The sequence below is a fragment of the Lactuca sativa genome, chromosome 2 (assembly GCF_002870075.4).
Source record: "Lactuca sativa cultivar Salinas chromosome 2, Lsat_Salinas_v11, whole genome shotgun sequence".
In the NCBI taxonomy this organism is placed as follows: domain Eukaryota; kingdom Viridiplantae; phylum Streptophyta; class Magnoliopsida; order Asterales; family Asteraceae; genus Lactuca; species Lactuca sativa.
Window position 1 is genome coordinate 225,459,587 of NC_056624.2, and position 22,569 is coordinate 225,482,155.

Consider the following 22,569-nt stretch of genomic DNA (forward strand, 5'->3'; position numbering starts at 1 on the left):
ATCTAGTTATTCAGCGGAGTATGGATAACGACCACGGACTCTTTCTAGACAGTCCAGTGGAACACTAGCAGGTTCATAACCTGTAGGTGTTGTGAACGATGTGTTCACCGGTGTACTCTATCCCCCTCATGGTTGCCTTTAGGATATCTATTGTTGAGGAAACCCCTTCGCAGTGATGTCCGTCCCGATGAAAATCCTAGATTAGGTCCCTTGAGATAGTCGTTTTAGGGACGTAAAGTGAGGATAACGGGAATGGGTAATCGGGATAGTGATTGGTTGGTGAAATTAAATATAACTTATTTATTGTGGGTTGAAAACCCTATATGCTCACCAGGCTCCCAAGCCTGACCCACTCAGTTTTATTTGTATTACAGGAAGTGGCACAAGGGCGTAAGATGGATGGATCATCTTGTTGTTTTGTTTACAAGTCTGTATATGTATATATTTGTTGAATGACTTGTAATGTTTATCGTTTATGCTTTATGGTCTGTATCGGAACATGACATCCCGAGTTTTGATTATATAATGAAATGCATCTCTTGATGAAATGCTTTGATAAATATTATTTTATCATGTTTTGTTTTGGGAACAAATTCCGCAACTCTTTCAAATAAAAAGGATTTACTCTGAAAATATTTAAAAGCATAAATGAAAATCGGTCTTTTCTGGCCGAGATTTTGGGGATGTCACAGTTGGTATCAGAGCATTAGTTTAAGCGAACTAGGAATTTGTAGGATTTCTAGACTTAAACTTAGAATGCTAAATGGAATGATGAGATGTGTGTCTGTTGGATTTTAGACACGAGCACTAGTTTATTTTAGGAAAGTTGCCTAAAAAGCTTTATGTGCTAAATGTTATATGTTGCCATATATGATATTATTTGTTTGGATCTACGGTCTGTTGCCGACCGGATCTGGAAACCTTATGTGTGTAGGATTCTAAGCGTATGCCTACGTTATTAGAACTAGCATGTAAACGTTTCGGAGTGATAAGGATGATTTGAATATCTATCGTGAATGAGGATCTAATTTCACCTTATTCGGTGTGTAGATCAAAAATGGTGAGAACAAGGAGTGGCGTTGGAAACGCAGATGAAAACAGGAATCAACCGCCAGTGATTGAGCAAATACCTGTTGTAGCAGCAGCACCAGAACCAATAACAATGGCTGCGGTGCAAGCCATGATTCGGGCTATGCTAGCCGAACAAAGGGAGGAGATGCGACAAATGTTGCATAATAATAGGGATGAACCTATCATACCTATTGAGGAACCGGAATTGATTCCCGAGCAATCGGAGGAAGGGAACAATAGTCGCATGGTGAGTCAAGTTGGGACTCAAGAGAAACGAAGGAACAATCCGGAAAGGAGAAACAACAAGGATGGGCGTATGTACAAGAATTTCTTGGGCGCCAAACCGCCAAGTCTTTCTGGGAGCCCAAAGCCAGTTGAGATAATGGATTGGATCTCCGAAATGGAGATGGTATTTGAAAGTTGCGACTGTAGCAACAAACAGAAGACCGTATTTGCGGTTAGACAACTGAAGACTGGAGTCTTGAGTTGGTGGAAGTTGTTGGCAGATACTATGCCACGAGGAGAGGCCCTGAAAATGTCATGGGAGGAGTTCTTGGAACAGCTGAGGGTGCAGTATTGTTCAGAGATAGATCTGATTGATCTGAACAATGAGTTCCAAAACTTGAAGAAAGGGAAGATGAGCATAGATGACTATGCTACTGCATTTACTGAGAAGATGAAGTTGTTTCCGTACCTAGTGCCGACGGAACTCTCCAAGATTGAGAGGTTTGCTAACGGACTGCCTGCTGACTTTGGTCCGACAGTCAAAATGGCAACCACTCTGAAAACGGCTGTTCGTGCAGCTAAGAATGTGGAGGCCCAGCAGAAGGAAAAGGGTCTGGAGAGAATAGATGTTGGAGAAAAGAGGAAGTTCGATGGAACTTCAGGGTCCAACAAGAAAAACAAGTTCTCGAAGTCTGGTTCGAGGGGAGGTGGAGGTGAAGCGAAATGGTGCGACAAATGTAAGAAGAAGCATCATGGAAGATGTGAGGTGGCGAACACGTGCTACAAGTGTGGAAAGCCAGGGCACTATGCCAATGAGTGTACCCTCACAAAGAAAGTTTGCTATGGTTGTGGTGAGGAGGGTCATATGTCGAGAGACTGCCCGAAGAAGAAGGAGGCAGCTAGACCCAACATTCCGCCAAAGCCAAAGGCGAGAGCATTCCAGATGACACTGGAAGCTGCTAAAGATGAAGCTGATGTCGCTTCAGGTACCTTTCTCGTTAACGAATTGCCTGCCCAAATTTTATTTGATTCTGGAGCCAACTACTCCTTTATATCGCATGAATTTGGTAGAAAGCTAGCTTTGCCTGTTGTTAGACTAGATAATGCTTTATTAGTCGAAGTTGCTAGTGGCAAGTTTGTACCTGTTAGCTATCGCATGAAAAACATCTTAATTGATCTGAATGGGAATAAGTTCCACGAGGAATTATTGCCTATCGAACTTAATGGTTTCGACATCGTATTGGGAATGGATTGGCTTAGCGCCAACGACGCCGAAATTTTATGCAAGAAGAAAATAGTCAAAGTAAACCCGCCTGGGAAAGATTCGTTTATGGTGTATGGAGATAAACGCAGAGAGAATTCTGGAATCATTTCATTGATGAAAGCCAGAAAGTGTTTGACCAAGGGGTGTACATCGTTTTTAGCATTCGTGATTGATGCTAAGAAGGAAAAGAAGGTGATGCAGAATATTCCAGTGGTGTGTGATTATCCGGAAGTATTTCCCGAAGATCTTCCTGGATTACCGCCTGATCGACAAGTGGAATTTCGTATTGACTTGTTGCCAGGAACAACGCCAATTGCGAAAGCACCTTATCGATTAGCACCGACGGAGATGAAGGAACTAATGATGCAACTTCAGGAGTTATTGGACAACGGTTTCATTAGACCTAGTTCATCGCCCTGGGGAGCTCCGGTGTTATTTGTAAAGAAGAAAGATGGAAGTATGAGAATGTGCATCGATTACAGAGAGCTGAACAAGGCAACAATAAAGAATAGATATCCGTTGCCGAGGATTGATGACCTGTTTGATCAATTGCAAGGTTCGAGCTATTTCTCGAAGATCGATCTTAGGTCAGGATATCATCAGCTAAAAGTAAGAGAGCAAGATATCGAGAAGACTGCATTCAGAACTAGATATGGACACTACGAGTTCTTGGTTATGTCGTTTGGACTAACCAATGCTCCAGCAGCGTTCATGGATTTGATGAATAGGGTTTGTAACCCGTTCCTTGATAAATCCGTGATAGTGTTCATAGACGACATTCTGATTTACTCGAAAAGCCAGGAGGAGCATGGCAGACACTTGCGAGAAGTGTTAGAAGTCTTGAAGAAGGAGAAGCTGTATGCTAAGTTCTCCAAATGTGATTTTTGGATTCGTGAAGTCCAATTCTTGGGTCACATGGTCAACCAAGAAGGGATAATGGTTGATCCAGCGAAGATCGAAGCTGTGACGAAGTGGGAACAACCGAAAAGTCCCACGGAGATTCGAAGCTTTCTGGGATTAGCTGGATATTACCGAAGGTTTATCCAAGGCTTTTCTTCGATCGCTAGTCCATTGTCAGCTTTGACCCACAAAGGAGCTACTTATGCTTGGGGTGAGAAGCATAAGGAAGCATTTGAGAAGCTAAAGGAGAAGCTATGCGAGGCACCGATACTTTCTCTACCCGATGGAGTTGAAGACTTCGCTGTCTATAGCGATGCGTCTGGGGTTGGATTGGGTTGTGTTTTGACCCAAAGAGAAAAGGTGATAGCATATGCGTCTCGACAGCTGAAAGAGCATGAAAAGAACTACCCGACTCATGATTTGGAGTTGGCAGCGGTAGTTTTCGCTCTGAAAATATGGAGGCATTACCTCTATGGCACGAAGTGCAAACTTTTCACTGATCATAAGAGTCTCCAATACCTCTTTAATCAGAAAGAATTGAATATGAGGCAACGACGCTGGCTAGAACTACTTAAAGACTATGACTGCGAGATACTTTACCACCCCGGTAAAGCTAATGTTGTTGCTGATGCTCTCAGTCGAAAAGTCAATCCCGAAAGGAAAAGGCCAAGAGCGTTGAGAATTGAAGTTGTCTCAACTATTTTGGAAAGTATAAAGAAAGCTCAGAGCGAAGCTTCTGAGAAGAATGACAGAAAGGAGGAACGTTTGGGCAAGACGTTGGTGTTCGGTGTAAACAGTCATGGACTGAAGGTGTTCCAAGACCGGATTTGGATACCTAAGACAGGAGGAGTCAGAGATCTTCTGATGGAAGAAGCTCACAAGACCATGTACTCGATTCATCCGGGTAGCACTAAAATGTATAGGGACCTGAAACCCTACTACTGGTGGCCGACGATGAAGCTTGATGTTGCAAAGTATGTGGCCGAGTGTGTGACTTGTGCGAGAGTCAAGACACAACATCAGAAACCGTACGGGAGTTTAGAACCTTTGCCTGTGCCTATGGGTAAGTGGGAAGACATTGCTATGGATTTTGTCACTAAACTGCCCAGAACAAAGAATGGTCACGACATGATTTGGGTGGTCGTTGATCGATTCACTAAGAGTGCGCATTTCATAGCGGCCAGGGAGAAATGGTCTATGGATAAGCTTGCGAATTCTTACGTGAAGGAAATTGTGAGGCTTCACGGTGTTCCGTTAACGATTGTGTCGGATCGTGATAGCCGTTTCACATCGAGGTTTTGGAGAAGTCTACAAGAGGAATTGGGTACCAAGTTGTGTTTAAGTACAACTTACCATCCGCAGACTGATGGTCAGAGCGAACGAACGATACAAACACTTGAAGATATGCTGAGAGCGTGTACCTTGGAATTCCTAGGTAATTGGGATGAACATTTACCGTTGGTAGAATTTTCCTATAATAATAGTTTCCACTCGAGCATTAAGATGGCACCTTACCAAGCTTTGTATGGACAGAAGTGTCGTACGCCGTCTTGTTGGCTTGAGGCTGGGGAAAAGCAGTTTATGGGACCGGAGTTGGTTCATCAAACTGCTGAAAAGTTGAAAATAATTAGGGAAAGAATGTTAGCAGCTCAGGATCGTCAAAAGAGCTATGCTGACAAGAAGCGGAGACCGATAACTTTTGAGGTTGGGGATTCGGTTTTGCTTAAAGTCTCGCCGTGGAAGGGACTTATAAGATTTGGTAAAAGGGGAAAGTTGAGTCCAAGGTTTGTTGGACCGTTTAAAGTTCTTCAGAGGATTGGGAACCAAGCTTACAAGCTCGAATTACCCGAAGAACTGAATGGAATTCACAACACTTTTCATGTGTGTTATTTGAGGAAGTTCACGGGAGAAGTTCCCGACATAATTCCAATTTCTGAATTGAGAATTGATGAGAACAAAAGGTTGATTGAAGAACCAGAGGCAATTGTTGACCGAAAGACTAAGAAATTGCGACGCAAGATGGTTGGGTTAGTGCTTGTCCGATGGAAACACACGAATGGGCCGAATCTCACCTGGGAGACGGAGAGTGACATGATGAGTCGCTATCCGCATTTGTTTGTTGATGTGTGATTCCGGGGACGGAATCATTCTAAGGTGGAGAGAATTGTAACACCTGTGTTTTCGGGCTTGCCATATTTAGCAATATAATAGTCTAGGTTAACCTTTGTAACCCGTTTTGAAATAATAAGATTGTATTATTTGAGTATTATGTGTTTTGTGCTTAATTGCTTAATTATGTGGTCTGATTAATTAAGAATAAAAATAAGCGTCAAAATTTAAGTGTAAAATGAACTTAATATCTTTGGTTAATGTTGTAATAGTCGAAACGAGGTTTCCGAATATATATAGAACGCCCAAATCTGACTTCGTATGAGGAAGTTAGGATTTATCGAAGTTCCGGCTTAGCGGTGTGCAGCCTGAAATACTCGATTTGAGATCGAGCGGTTTTTAGCCGAAGCAATCTAAATGAGAATCGAAGATCTCATTGTTGGTATCGAAGCGATAAAAAGTTAGGCAAGAACGGACATCAAACGAAGAAGTTATGAAATTATAACGAAAGTTTCTGTCGCGGCCTATTAAAAATAATTAATAAAAATAAATTCGAAATTAGCCGACGGAGTCTAAACGAAAGTCGTAGAGCATGGTCTCACCTTTCCGTGGATATAAAGAACGTCGAAAACGGAGTTCGTATGAAGAAGTTATGAATTTCCGAAGTTTATTAATCATTTTGTAATTAAAATTAAATCAAAATTCGGAGGTATTATCCGAAGCCGAGTCACCCATCTGATCCGAGGTACGCCCCGCGTACGCGAGAACGCCCCGCGTACTCCGAAGAGTGTCGACACTTCGGATGACGCATGCAGTGACGATTTCGGACGCAGTACGCGCTGCGTACTGCAGTACGCCCCGCGTACTCCGAGGCTCCAGCCTCTATATAAAGGATCCGAAGGCAGCCTTGATTCTTGTTCATTTTCTTCTCTTCTCTCTAGTCTTTTGCATCGTTTTTCGTGCCGAAGCTACCCCGAAGCCCCGGTATTATACTCTAGCCCCGAGGCAAGTCCCGAGACCCCGAAGATCCCGAGAAGCGCGGTTCCCGAGTCGAAGCTCTGCCCGCGAGAAGTTCGATTTTCGAGGAGATCTTCCAGATCTGCTGAGGAATACTACTCCTATAAGCCGTAGTGTTGTCCGATCATCTTCTGATCAAGTGAGTGTGTAGTTATTTCTTCTAATACAATAATACGAAGTATTTTATATAAAAATACGTGCTATGTGTAAATATTTGGTTGTGTTATGTGGGAATGAGTATTCACTCTCTTCTATCTTATAGATCTGCTTATTTCTTTATGAAATACGTGTTATGTGATATGCCTCATCTGTTATATGGAATATATATATTGAATGAAAATGATATATAGGTTTTAAACTATGTATGAAAATATATATTCTTATCTACTAATATGTTGGGTAGAACATGGGTAGATAGTTGGTGTGTAATAAACAGATGAGAGGCCTCGATGTTGTTGTTGTTGTTGTTGTTGATCTAGTTATTCAGCGGAGTATGGATAACGACCACGGACTCTTTCTAGACAGTCCAGTGGAACACTAGCAGGTTCATAACCTGTAGGTGTTGTGAACGATGTGTTCACCGGTGTACTCTATCCCCCTCATGGTTGCCTTTAGGATATCTATTGTTGAGGAAACCCCTTCGCAGTGATGTCCGTCCCGATGAAAATCCTAGATTAGGTCCCTTGAGATAGTCGTTTTAGGGACGTAAAGTGAGGATAACGGGAATGGGTAATCGGGATAGTGATTGGTTGGTGAAATTAAATATAACTTATTTATTGTGGGTTGAAAACCCTATATGCTCACCAGGCTCCCAAGCCTGACCCACTCAGTTTTATTTGTATTACAGGAAGTGGCACAAGGGCGTAAGATGGATGGATCATCTTGTTGTTTTGTTTACAAGTCTGTATATGTATATATTTGTTGAATGACTTGTAATGTTTATCGTTTATGCTTTATGGTCTGTATCGGAACATGACATCCCGAGTTTTGATTATATAATGAAATGCATCTCTTGATGAAATGCTTTGATAAATATTATTTTATCATGTTTTGTTTTGGGAACAAATTCCGCAACTCTTTCAAATAAAAAGGATTTACTCTGAAAATATTTAAAAGCATAAATGAAAATCGGTCTTTTCTGGCCGAGATTTTGGGGATGTCACACGAGATTTTGGGGATGTCACAGTTGGTATCAGAGCATTAGTTTAAGCGAACTAGGAATTTGTAGGATTTCTAGACTTAAACTTAGAATGCTAAGTGAAGTTTTGAGATGTGTGTCTGCTATGTTTTAGACACGAGCACTAGTTTATTTTAGGAAAGTTGCCTAAAATGCTTTATGTGCTAAATGTTATATGTTGCCATATATGATATTATTTGTTCGGATCTATGGTCTGTTGCCGACCGGATCTAGAAACTTTATGTGTGTAAGATTCTAAGCGTGCGTCTACGATATTAGAACTAGCATGTAAACGTTTCGGAGTGATAAGGATGATTTGAATATCTATCATGATTGAGGATCTAATTTCACCTTATTCGGTGTGTAGATCAAAATGGTGAGAACAAGAAGTGGAGTTGGAAATGCTGACGAAAACAGGAATCAACCACCAGTGATTGAGCCAACACCTGTCGTAGCAGCAGCACCTGAGCCAATAACCATGGCTGGTGTGCAATTGATGATTCAGATGATGTTGGATCGTCATATGGATGAAACTAGACGGTTGCTTCAACAAAATCGTGAAGAACTGTCGATTCGTGTGGAAGAGCCTGAATAAAATGAAGGGCACTCGGAAGGTGGAAACTTCAGTGGGTCTGTTGGTCCAGCCAACCCACCGATAGTTAGGCAAGATAACCATGAAGGAAGGAATGATGGAATGGGATGCAAGTACAAGGACTTTTTGACTTGCAAACCATCGACCTTCAATGGAAAGGAGGATCCGATTGGGGTTATGGATTGGATCTCCGAAATGGAGCTAGCCTTCATGACGTGTGGCTGCAGAGGTAAGTTGCAAACTATCTATGCCGTGCGTCAATTCCGAGGTGGAGCCGTTCGTTGGTGGAACACACTAGGGAAGACCTTAAGCCCTAATGAGCCACTGGAATTGTCATGGGCAGAGTTCTTGGTGCAGTTCAAGCGCAAGTTCTGCTCGGCTCAAAATCTGTTGGAGTTGGAGAATAAGTTTTTGACATTGACGAAGGGTAGCATGTCAGTGGATGAGTACACCAATAACTTCACCGATAAGATGGAGTTTGCCTTGCGTATCGTTCCAGATGAGCTGACAAAGGTGGACCGGTATGCGAAGGGACTCCCATGGGAGTACGAGGTGCCAGTACGTCAGGCACTTACTCTAGAGGCAACTATCTGGGCTGCCAAGTCTGTTGAGAACATGATCAAGGGGAGAACTACCGACAAGGTTGATGTTGGTGAGAAAAGGAAGTTTGAAGGAACATCTGGTTCCGGTAAGAAAGGAAAATTTTCGAAATCTGATTCGAAAAAGTTTGGAGGAAAAGGAGGCGAAGCAAAGTGGTGTGATAAGTGTAAGAAAAAGCACTTTGGGAAATGTAGCGAGGATGTGACCTGCTACAAGTGTGGAAAGGTCGGACATTTTGCCAATGAATGTCCGAACAACAAAAGGATGTGTTTTGGGTGTAATGAAGAGGGGCACATTTTGAAGGACTGTCCGAGGAAGAAGGAGGCAGCAAAGCCCAACATTCCACCAAAGCCAAAGGCGAGAGCATTCCAGATGACACTGGAAGCTGCGAAAGATGAAGCTGATGTCGCTTCAGGTACCTTTCTCGTAAATGATTTACCTGCTCAAATATTGTTTGATTCTGGAGCCAACTACTCCTTTATTTCGCATGAGTTTGGTAGAAAGCTAGCTTTGCCTATTGATAGACTAGATGATGCTTTATTAGTCGAAGTAGCTAGTGGCAAGTTTGTACCTGTTAGTCATCGTATGAAAAACATCTTGATCGACCTTAATGGGAATAAGTTTCACGAGGCGTTATTGCCTATCGAACTAAATGGTTTCGACATCGTGTTGGGAATGGATTGGCTTAGCGCCAATGATGCCGAAATTTTGTGCAAGAAGAAGATAGTTAAAGTAAACCCGCCTGGGAAAGATTCGTTTATGGTGTATGGGGACAAACGCAGAGTGAATTCTGGGATCATTTCTCTAATGAAAGCCAGAAAGTGTTTGACCAAGGGATGTACATCATATTTAGCATTCGTGATTGATGCTAAGAAATAAAAGAAGGTGATGTAGAGTATTCCAGTGGTGTGTGATTATCCGGAAGTATTTCCCGAAGATCTTCCTGGATTACCACCTGATAGACAAGTAGAGTTCAGAATAGACTTGTTACCAGGAACCACACCAATAGCAAAAGCACCTTATCGATTAGCACCGACGGAGATGAAGGAGCTAATGATGCAACTTCAGGAGTTATTGGACAAAGGTTTCATTAGACCTAGTTCATCGCCCTGGGGAGCTCCGGTGTTATTTGTGAAGAAGAAAGATGGAAGTATGAGAATGTGCATCGATTACAGAGAGCTGAACAAGGCAACAATAAAGAATAGATATCCGTTGCCGAGGATTGATGACCTATTTGATCAATTGCAAGGTTCGAGCTATTTCTCGAAGATCGATCTTAGGTCAGGATATCATCAGCTGAAGGTAAGAGAGCAAGATATCGAGAAGACTGCATTCAGAACTAGATATGGACACTATGAGTTCTTGGTTATGTCGTTTGGACAAACCAATGCTCCAGCAGCGTTCATGGATTTGATGAATAGGGTTTGTAATCCTTTCCTTGATAAATCCATGATAGTGTTTATAGACGACATTCTGATTTACTCGAAAAGCCAGGAGGAGCATGGCAGGCACTTGCGAGAAGTGTTAGAAGTTTTGAAGAAGGAGAAGCTTTATGCGAAGTTCTCCAAATGTGATTTTTGGATTCGTGAGGTCCAATTCTTGGGTCACGTGGTCAACCAAGAAAGGATAATGGTTGATCCAGCGAAGATCGAAGCTGTGACGAAGTGGGAACAACCGAAAAGCCCCACGGAGATTCGAAGCTTTTTAGGATTAGCCGGATATTACCGAAGGTTTATCCAAGGTTTTTCTTCGATTGCTACTCCATTAACAGCTTTGACCCACAAAGGAGCTACTTATGCTTGGAGTGAGAAGCATAAAGAAGCATTCGAGAAGTTAAAGAAGAAGCTATGCGAGGCACCGATACTTTCTCTACCCGATGGAGTTGAAGACTTCGCTGTTTATAGCGATGCGTCTGGTGTTGGATTGGGTTGTGTTTTGACCCAAAGAGAAAAGGTGATAGCATATGTGTCTCGACAGCTGAAAGAGCATGAAAAGAATTACCCGACTCATGATTTGGAGTTGGCAGCAGTAGTTTTCGCTCTGAAAATATGGAGGCATTACCTCTATGGCACGAAGTGAAAACTTTTCACTGATCATAAGAGTCTCCAATACCTCTTTAATCAGAAGGAATTGAATATGAGGCAACGACGCTGGCTAGAATTACTTAAAGACTACGACTGCGAGATACTTTACCACCCCGGTAAAGCTAATGTTGTTGCTGATGCTCTCAGTCGGAAAGTCAATCTTGAAAGGAAGAGGCCAAGAGCGTTGAGAATTGAAGTTGTCTCGACCATTGTGGAAAGTATAAAGAAAGCTCAAGAGGAAGCTTCTGAGAAAAATGACCGAAAGGAGGAACGTTTGGGTAAAACGTTGGTGTTTGGTACTAACGGTCATGGACTGAAGGTATTCCAAGATCGTATTTGGGTACCTAAGTCAGGAGGAATTAGGGATCTTCTGATGGAAGAAGCTCACAAAACCATGTACTCAATGCATCCGGGTAGCACTAAAATGTATAGGGACCTGAAACCCTACTACTGGTGGCCGACGATGAAGCTTGATGTTGCAAAGTATGTGGCCGGGTGTGTGACTTGTGCGAGAGTCAAGACACAACATCAGAAACCTTACGGGAGTTTAGAACCATTGCCTGTGCCTATGGGTAAGTGGGAAGACATTGCTATGGATTTTGTCACTAAACTGCCCAGAACAAAGAATGGTCACGACATGATTTGGGTGGTCGTTGATCAATTCACTAAGAGTGCGCATTTCATAGCGGCCAGGGAGAAATGGTCTATGGAAAAGCTTGCGAATTTTTACGTGAAGGAAATTGTGAGGCTTCACGGTGTTCCGTTAACGATTGTATCGGATCGTGATAGCCGTTTCACCTCAAGGTTTTGGAAAAGTCTACAAGAGGAAATGGGTACCAAGTTATGTTTAAGCACAACTTACCATCCGCAGACTGATGGTCAAAGTGAAAGAACAATACAAACACTTGAAGATATGCTGAGAGCATGTACCTTGGAATTCCTAGGTAATTGGGATGAACATTTACCGTTGGTAGAATTTTCTTATAATAATAGTTTTCACTCGAGCATTAAGATGGCACCTTATCAAGCTTTGTATGGACAGAAGTGTCGTACGCCGTCTTGTTGGCTTGAGGCTGGGGAAAAGCAGTTTATGGGACCGGAGATGGTTCATCAAACTGCTGAAAAGTTGAAAATAATTAAGGAAAGAATGTTAGCAGCTCAAGATCGTCAAAAGAGCTATGCTGACAAGAAGCGAAGACCGATGACTTTTGAGGTTGGAGATTCGGTTTTGCTTAAAGTCTCGCTGTGGAAGGGACTTATAAGATTTGGTAAAAGGGGAAAGTTGAGTCCAAGGTTTATCGGACCGTTTAAAGTCCTTCAGAGGATTGGGAACCAAGCTTACAAGCTCGAATTACCCGAAGAACTGAATGAAATTCACAACACCTTTCATGTGTGTTATTTGAGGAAGTTCACGGGAGAAGTTCCCGATATAATTCCAATTTCTGAATTGAGAATTGATGAGAACAAAAGGTTGATTGAAGAACCAGAGGCAATTGTTGACCGAAAGACTAAGAAGTTGCGACGCAAAATGGTTGGGTTAGTGCTTGTCTGATGGAAACACACGAATGGGCCGAATCTCACCTGGGAGACGGAGAGTGACATGTTGAGTCGCTATCCGCATTTGTTTGTTGATGTGTGATTCCGGGGACGGAATCATTCTAAGGTGGAGAGAATTGTAACGCCTGTGTTTCCGGGCTTGCCATTTTTTTAGCAATGTAATAGTCTAGGTTAACCTTTGTAACCCGTTTTGAAATAATAAGATTATATTATTTGAGTATTATGTGTTTTGTGCTTAATTGCTTAATTATGTGGTTTGATTAATTAAGAATAAAAATAAGCGTCAAAATTAAAGTGTGAGATAAGCCCGATATCTTTTCATAAAGTTTTAGTGGTCGAAACAAGGATTCCGGAGATATAAGGAATGCCGAAATCCGAGTTATAACGAAGAAGTTATGACCTGTCGAAGTTTCGCGACAGAACCGGCACGACCTAGCGCGACCCAGCGCGGCGTAAATAGTGAATTTAAGGTAGATAGATATCTATCCTTAGTGATCTAAATGAGAATTGAAGATCTCATTGATAGTAGTGCAACGACGGAAAGACAGACGGAATCGGAGTTCAGATGAAGGAGTTATGAATTTCGAACGGAGTTTTCCTGTCCCGGCCTACTAAAGATAATATATAAGTAATATAATTATAATATATTAAAAATAAATTCAAAATTAGCCAATGGAGTCTAAACGAGAGTTGTAGAGCATAATCTCACCTTCGCGGCGATATAAAGAACGTCGAAAACGGACTTCGTATGCGAAAGTTATGAATTTCTGAAGTTCGGGGAGCGAAACCCCAAAACTGTCAGAGCCCACGACGTGGAACAAGGTTGCCACGACGTGGCAAGTGTCCTGACACCTCCGGAAGGCCCCCAGATGCAACTTGGGATGACGCATGCAGTGACGACCAAGCCCACGACGTGGAACAAGGTTGCCGCGACGTGGCAAGGGCCAAATTTGCCCTATAAATAGATTTGAAGGGCCAGCCGTTTAGGGTTGCTATTTTCTCTCTTCTCTCTCCCGTTTTGCATCGATTTGCGTTCCAGAAGTACCCCGAAGCCCCGGTAATATTCCCGAGTCCCGAAGCAAGTCCCGAGATCCCGAAGATCCCGAGAAGTGCGGTTCCCGAGCCGAAGCTCTGCCCGCGAGAAGTTCAATTTTTGAAGAGATCTTCCAGATCTGCTGAGGATTACTACTTTTGCAAGTCGTAGTGTTGTCCGATCATCTTCTGATCAAGTGAGTGTGTAGTTATTTTCTTCCAAATACAATAATATGAAGTATTTTATATAAAATACGTGCTATGTGTATATATTTGGTTGTGTTATGTGTGAATGTGTATTCACTCTCTTTTATCTTATAGATCTGATTATTTCTCTATGAGATATGTGTTATGTGTGTGTGCCTCATCTGTTATGTGATATATGTGTTGATTAAAGCATGTTATACAGGTTTTTAAACTATGTATACAAATGTATATTTTTATCTACTAATATGTTGGGTAGAACATGGGTAGATAGTTGGTGTGTAATAAACAGATGAGAGGCCTCGTTGTTGTTTGATCTAGTCATCTAGCGGAGTTTAGATGACGACCACATACTTTTCTAGATAGTCTTGTGGAAACATTAGCAGGTTCGCCACCTGTAGGTGTTAATGAACTTGGGTGTTCATTCGCTGTACTCCATCCCCCTCATGGTTGCCTTATTTGACTTATATTGCTGAGGTACCCCTGAAGCATGTGTTGTCGCCCCGATGAAATATTCTTAGACTAGGTCGCTTATGTTAGTTGTTTTAGGGACATTAAAGTGAGAATAACGGGAATGGGTAATTGGGTCATTGTTGGTTGGTGAAAATTAAATATGATATTTATTGTGGGTTGAAAACCCTATATGCTCACCAGGCTCCCAAGCCTGACCCACTCAGTTTTAAATTGTATTACAGGAAGTGGCGGAAGGGCATGAGATGGATGAACCATCAAGTTGTTTTGTTTACAAGTCTACATATGTTTATATTTGTTATATGACTTGTAATGTATTCGTTTATGCTTATTGGTCTGTATCGGAACATGACACCCCGAGTTTTGATTATAATGAAAATACATTTCTTTTATGAAATGCTTCGGTAAACATTGTTTTATCATGTTTTGTTTTTGGGAACAAATTCCGCAACTCTTTCAAATCAAAAGGATTTACTCTGAAAATATTTAAAAGCATAAATGAAAATCGGTCTTTTCTGGCCGAGATTTTGGGGATGTCACAATTTACAAGATCAAGCTACTCCCAAGCAACCTCCATGTGTTCCTCTTCTTTTTCTTCACCACAAACACCAACAAACTCACTTTCAAGCTCAAATCTCACCAAATACACTTAAGGTTTCAGTATTAGGCATCGGGTGATGGAGGTTGATCAATAAAATGCCAAAGGTGTTATAAGTTGTTTATAAAGGGTGCAAACCCTAAAAATTAGGGTTTGCCCCTGCACCACGTACGCCATGCCTACTCATACGTATGCCCCACGTACGTAGGCGAACCCACGATCTGGAAATGGGCTAGTATGATAAGCGTACTCAGAGTACACCCCATGTACTAGATAAGGACTCAAATGAGATGATTTTTGTATTAAGGGGCTAAAAGAAACATACCAAATTATCGAGTGTTACAAATTGATATTGGTCAACAATTTTAATCTTTACATGAAGAAATAAAATAATAAACTGTTTGAATCTATATGATTTATGTGTTTATATTATGTGATATAATATTAGGTGAAAACTTAATAAATTGGGTTAAATCAAATATTAAAATAAAATTTTAATTAGGATAAATAGCCTTGATAAAATTCAAAGTAGTCGTGATGAGGATGTCAGGGATATAAGGAATGCTTAAATCCAACATCGTATGAAGAAGTTATGTTCATTTGAAGTTTCACGTTTAAACCCGATATGACAGCCAGTGCGTAAATAGTGAATTGGAGATGTATCGCTTGTTAGCCTAGTGATCTAAACGAAAGTCGTAATAATCGTAAAACCGAGAGTGTGCATAGAGAACGCCTAAATCTGACTTCATAAGAGGAAATTATGATTTTTCTAATATTTCAGTGTAATAGTATTAGCACAGAAATCGAATTTTAGATCAGTTGATTATTAGCCGAAACAATCCAAATGAGAGTCATATATATTGTTAATAGGAGTATGTTGATATAAAGACGGTTGAGAATGGATGTTGTATGGGAGAGTTATGATTTTTATATGGACTTTAATAATCTACGACTGTTAAAAATATAACTTTAAAAATAAAATGAGAACTAGCCGACGGAGTCTAAACAAGAGTTGTAGATGTTGTCAATAGTTATGTATGGATATAAAGAACCTCAAAAACGGATTTTGTATGAATAAGTTATGAATTTTTGCCCTTCCCTGGCGACGCCACGCGTAAAAAGGTGTGACGCACTGATAGTTTCATTTTATTTACTTATCTTTATAATTTATTTTATCATATTTCATTCATAATTTAGCTAATCTTCATGCATATTTTCTTTTATGACTATTTCGGCTACTTTCTAGTTTCGTGAGTATAATTGCATATTTTAAGGAGACCAGCGGAGCGGGAATGTTCGGGACGTGTGAAAAGTAAGTGGAGGGGGATGAAGAATCTTGGGCTAGAAGACTAATGAAGATGATACAACTCTTGGGCTTGTTAATATTTGAAGGATTTAAGAAGATGGGCCTTAAATTGGAAGAAAATGGTGAATATTTGTGTAACATCCATTATTCAAGCAATTTACATTTTTGACCCTAAGTATGAAATTTAATTGCAAAAATGGTCCCATGGCTCCATAAGTAAGAAAAGTGTGTCTTGTGCGTACGCTAGGCGTACCCTCTGGTACGTAGAAAAAACCCAAATCCTAATTTTTAGGGTTTGAGCCCAATTTAAACATCATTAACTCCTCAAGACATTGTTCCTCATAAGCCTACATCTCCCAAATCGTCCCTAGTAAACCCTAATCCTTTGTGTGTGCATTTTGAGCTTGAAAAGTGTGATTTTGGTGATCTTGAAGTCATTTTAGAAGCTCAATGCATCTTGGATCCAAAAGTATCTTTCCCTCAAGCATCATTTGGAGGTATATATAAAGATTGGATCTTGATGTGTTATTTGCTTAGATCTTGTTAGCCTAGAAGTTGTATGCATTTTTGGTCTCATAATTTAGTCTAATGGAGTATGAGCTACTCCAGGTCCTTGAAATGTAGTTTTGAGCTTCAAGATTCATAAAAATGAGAGTTGGGACATTCCCATTAAGCCATACAAGAGTTTGGGAGTTTTAGGTGACTTTTAGACCAAGGGTTTGAGTTTTTACTCTTTTGTACGCATGAAAATGGATAAAGTTAAAGACTTTATCCATTAAGATGTCCCTTGATATCTGGATCTAAAGTTTGGTGCTCTGAATTAACGATATAAGAACTTAATGGAAAAGTTGAGATTCAGCTCTGGTATGTTAGACGTACCTAGAGGTACGTTGTGCGTACGACGTACCAGGGTTCGAGCATGTGGATTGTTACAACACCCTCTACACTGGGCATAGAGGGGATTACGTTGGGCGTACGCAGCCCTAAAGGGATCTTTGACTTTTTGACCTTGACCTTGATCGTGATTTTGACCAAATTTGACCTAGGGGTGGGCATTTTGAGCAGTAGTTTGAGACTAGGTCATTGTTTGCTGTATAGGTGACCTATAGAGTTGGAATTTGGAGCAACGTTCTTTTCTTCTATCATTTCAGATTATGAGGTGAGTTTTCCTCACTATACTTGTGGGTTGAAGGAACTAAGGCCAGCCCACTGGATTTGTATCATGGTATATTGGATTAATGTTATATTGAGTATATGTTAAATCAGTAGATCTGTATGATTACCTGTGTTCACTGAGAATGCATTCGATTGGTAGATCTATATGATTACCTCTGTTGTTGGTCATTTATTGTTATTATATATGTGGACATGTTATCGTTTGTTGGGTTGAGGCGGTCATGCTTTGAGTTGAAGGCCAAGATACCCGAGGCGGTTGGATAGACTAAAGGCCTGCGGGACGGTCCAGTCATGCCTAAGGCCCGGAGAGCGGTCTAGATAGGTTGTAGGCCCTGCGTGGTGGTCCATTCAGGCCGAAGGCTTATATTTGCATGACATTATTGATGGAAAACGTAGGTTACAAAATTTCTATGCATTAAGCGGAAAACATTCAAACAATTCAAATTATTAGGGCACATGCAACTTATTGAGGATCTATGCCTTTCACATATAGGAAACATACTATGACCTATCATCCTACAAAACTTTTCTTATGAAAATCAAATTCAATACAATCAAAAACAAATATTGTTATTGCAAACAAACTTGAATCCTTCTTCAAATCTTGTGGTAACTAGCACCACAAGCATCGTGCTTATGATGGTTCACACCCAAGACTAGCAACTAAGGATTATGGGGAGGGAGGAGGTGATTTTCGGCCAAATCTCTTCTAGGGTTAGGAGTGTAGAAATTCATAACCCTAGGGGCCTATTTATAGTGCAGTTAGGAAACCCTAGATAAGCCCAAACCCAATATAATAATATTATCTTGAACCGGGTAATATCTAGCTTCCTAATTATCCACCAAGGATAATTCTAGAAACCCTAAGGCTCCTTAAAACCGTCCATAGCCTCATGGAGGGTCTAGAATGCCTCTTGCTCAACTATTGAACAATTGTACTTTAGTCCCTTCACTTTCAGTTAATTAATTTTAATCACCAAATTAATTCCAATGAATTTCTGATTAAATATTAATTAAATATTACTATTTCTAATTAATATAATATTTACATAATATATTAACAAATTATTTATTTCAATTTATTAATCAAATAATAAATCATTCTCTCTCTCTCCAAAATAATCTTGTCCAATTGCTAGGTTTGAGGGAAACCTAAAAGGACTATGCTACCAACAATTCAAGTTTATACCAATTATAGTTATGCGTTTAGACAGATAATCCAACAGTCTCTACTTGGATAAGTCTATAGCTGTAACTGCCAATATAACTTCCAAATTGATCAGCAATTTGTAGCTACCAAAAGCTATTGTCGAACTCTGACCTAGTCAGTTACGTGTCCTAAGATAAGTGATTATATAATCCTTCGTTCTGCAAGATATCATTTGGACATGAGACATGGAACATAATCAATCTCATTGTCCAGTACTTTGTTTCCCTATTATTGATTTGTAATGACATAGAACTACTAATCAAACACATCAATTTAGTCACCATTGGGCCCGACATTATAAGTCAACACCAAATCACCGAAGGGCCCAAAGATATCGCTTTTACCGTAAAGGAAAAACGAATAGATAAACTTTGACTTATATGCTTTCACCATTTACTTATCAAATCACGCACAACAATACATTTTATAACATCAAGTTACTAATGCGTTATATATCATCAACGCACAATTGATTTGTAAACCATAACTCATATATCTCCTTTTCAAGATTATAAGATATTATCGTCTCAGAATTACTCGTGATAAATTCCATGAAGTGATTCTCTGAGTGTGGGTTAATCCATTACTTAAATCTCCATTTCTATGTACTCGTGAATACTGCAACAGACCATTGTTATGTCTAAAACTCTTTAGACAATCTACACTTCAATTCATGACGGTCTTAATTCACTACTTACTTCCAAAAGTATGATCGGCTGTGGAGTTTTGAATAATCAAATTATTTGGGAAGTAAAACATGCAAAACCAAAACACAATAATAAACAATTGACAGACGGTAGTAAATAAACTCATAAATATTTCTCTATTATTTAATCACCAAAAGTCAATTACATTTACTTGTTGCAAGTTTCAAAATAACAATCTAACCACTAAAACTAATATCATATTTCAGACTAATGCTCCTAGCATGATGAACGTGCTTGACCTTACTCAGACCCTTTGTAAGAGGATTTGTAGGATTCTCTTCAGATGACACCTTATTTACAACGAGTTTACCTTCGTCTACTCTATGCCAGATGAAATGGTATTTTCGGTCAATATGTATTGATCTGCCATGATCTCTTGGTTCCTTAGTCTAGGCAACTGCTCCTTTATTATCACATAAAATTTCCATTGGCTCCTTGATGGTTGGAACAACTCCAAGGTCTCTGATGAAGTTTTTCAACCAAATCGCCTCCTTTGATGCCACGCTCGTTGCTATGTACTCTGATTCATAGGTACAATCAGCCATTGTATCATGTTTGGAACTTTTCCAGGTTACCACTCCTCCATTTAGGGTAAACACCTAGCTAGATTGAGAACAGAAGTTGTCTCTGTCTGTTTGAAAACTGGCATCACTATACCCGGTTACTCTTAATGTATCATTGCCACCAAGCACAAGGACCCAATCCTTATTTCTTCGCAAATAGTTGAGAATATTCTTAGCTACTATCCAATACGCTCTACCTGGATTTCCCTGATAACAATTGGCCATGCTCAAAGAAAAATCCACATCAGGACGAATACATGTCATAACATACATGATAGATCCAACGACAGAAGTATATGGAACTCTACTCATTTCTACTATCTCTACATCAGTACTCGGGCTCTGAGTCTTACTCAGTTTGGTATTACTTTGTATAGGTAGTTCTCCTTTCTTGGAATTCTCCCTGCTAAAATATTTTAGCACCTTTTCCAAGTATGTACTTTGTCTAAGTGTAACACCCTACTTTAGATTGTTTCCATTTCGGGGTGGTGATCAACGATTGGGTATTAGTGGGCTTAAGATCCTTGAAGAAGTTAGTTTTGGGCTCATTTGGAGGTGAATGATGTATATTGGATGATCTGGGTATTCAGTTTGCGTTTTGGAGTCAAAAGGTATTTTGGTAATTTTTCAGCTTAGGCTTTCATGGAAATTGAATAATGTTTGGGAAATGGTAAGGCAAGTATGAGTTTATTAAAGTGTATAGCTTATTGTTACCTTTTCATGGGTATAAGGATCGTTGGAATCGGGTTTGTAACAAAGAAGTTATGACATTCAGAGTATATTAGGGTTAAGGGGATAAGCAGTACGCGGGGCGTACATATATGTACGCATGGCATACTAGTTCTAAATCCGTTACGCAAGGCATATAATGGTGTATGCAGGGCGTACATATGCGAAGCAGGATCATGCCTTCGGGCACGTACACAGGGCGTACGTGTATCTTAATGAAAACCCTAATTTTGATGATGTACCCTGTATAATCTCATTAAGTCTTTTTGGTTGGTCCTTATACCAGCCTCCAGGTTCCCAAAATCCTAGAAATCATCTCTAAGTCTCTATGGTTGTAATTTTGAGCTCATGTTGTGCATTTTGGTGTTTTTGGGTAATTTCCAAGAAGATGGAGTTTGATGCAAGGTTGTGAATCAAGGATGAGCTTATGGATTTGGATTATGTGCTTCATTTCCAGCATGTTTGAGGTAAAAAGCTTGAACCTTGTTCATTGTTATCTTAGTTATAGCATGTATGAGTTTTTGGTTCATTTTTGGTCCCATGGATGAGATTTAGTGGTTGATACCATTCCTGGAGCTTAGAGTTGCCACTCTTGGTTTTTCTATGGTCCTAGATTCATAAAGTTGGCACCTTTAGGGCTTAGAATCCCCGATGCTTGAGTTTAAGCTCATTTAATGGAAGTAGAAGGTTATATTTCGAGATTGGGTTCGTTTGGGTCATGCAAAGTCACCAAGTTAGTGACTTTATGGTTCTAGACGTTGTTTATGATTTAGATCTGTGGTTTGGAATTCTGGACTTAAGCATTAAAAGCTTAATGTCATATATGGCTTAAAGAAGGAGTACGTTGGGCGTACAAGTATGTACGCACAACATACAAGCTTGATTGCATGTACGCTTAGTGTACAACTGAGTATGTCCCGCATACTCAGTCAGGAGGGTTTTGGCCTTTTGGGCTTCGTGTTGGGCTTCCTTATTGGGCTTGGATGTTTGGGTTCTTAATGGGCCATCTGAGTATGAGTATCTTGGACTAGGAATTTTTGTTGGGGTTTAGGGTAAGCCCCATGTAAGGGTTTTGGGCCTAATTTGGAAAATTGGGCCATGAGTGGTTCTTGGTATTTAGGCCTCTTGGATTATTGATTTTGGGCCTTGGTCTTGGACCAAGCTAGGTTAGGGGTAAAATGGTATTTTTACCCCAGGTATGGATTTATGCGTATGGTTTGGAACCCAATTGGTAATTGGATGTTGTTTTGATAATGATAGTTCGAGAATCTGTCAGCCAGTAGCCAGGGATCATCTGTGTGTTTCGGCAGTGCGAGGTGAGTCTCCTCACTAGGTTTAGAGGGTCGAAGGCACCGATTTCGGACCATGATTTTATGTTAGAATGCTAGATGTTTGCTTGAATCTTGTGTGCGTTATATGATGATATGTTTACCAGGCGAGGCCTGGGGAGGATATCATATGTTAATTATTAGTATGTGTTTTATGATTTCTAGGCAAGTCCTGATGCCGAGCGGGACCCAATAAATGTACGGTATGCTATAGTCTTTGTGATTATTGCATGTGCTAGTAAGTTTATATGTTTATATGATTATATGGTTATATGATTATGTGTGTATCGAGCGAGGCTCGATGACGGGCGAGGCTCGATGACTAGAACATATGCTAGTGTTTATGACCATTTTATGTGTTGGCATGATTATGTGATATATTTTATGTTTATAGTGGGCGAGGCCCAGGGACGGGTGGGGCCTAAGTATAACATATCTATAATCTGATCAGGGCTCGATGTCGGGTGGGGCTTGACGCCGAGTGGGACACGAGACGGGGCGAGGCCCGATGGAGGGCGAGGTCCCAACATGTGATTTATGTATGTGTGGTATATGGTATCTTGGGGAACTCACAAAACTTTATGCTTATGGTTTTCATTTTATGTTTCAGGCACTTCGGTTTTCAAAATGAAAGGGCTCGGGATGATTG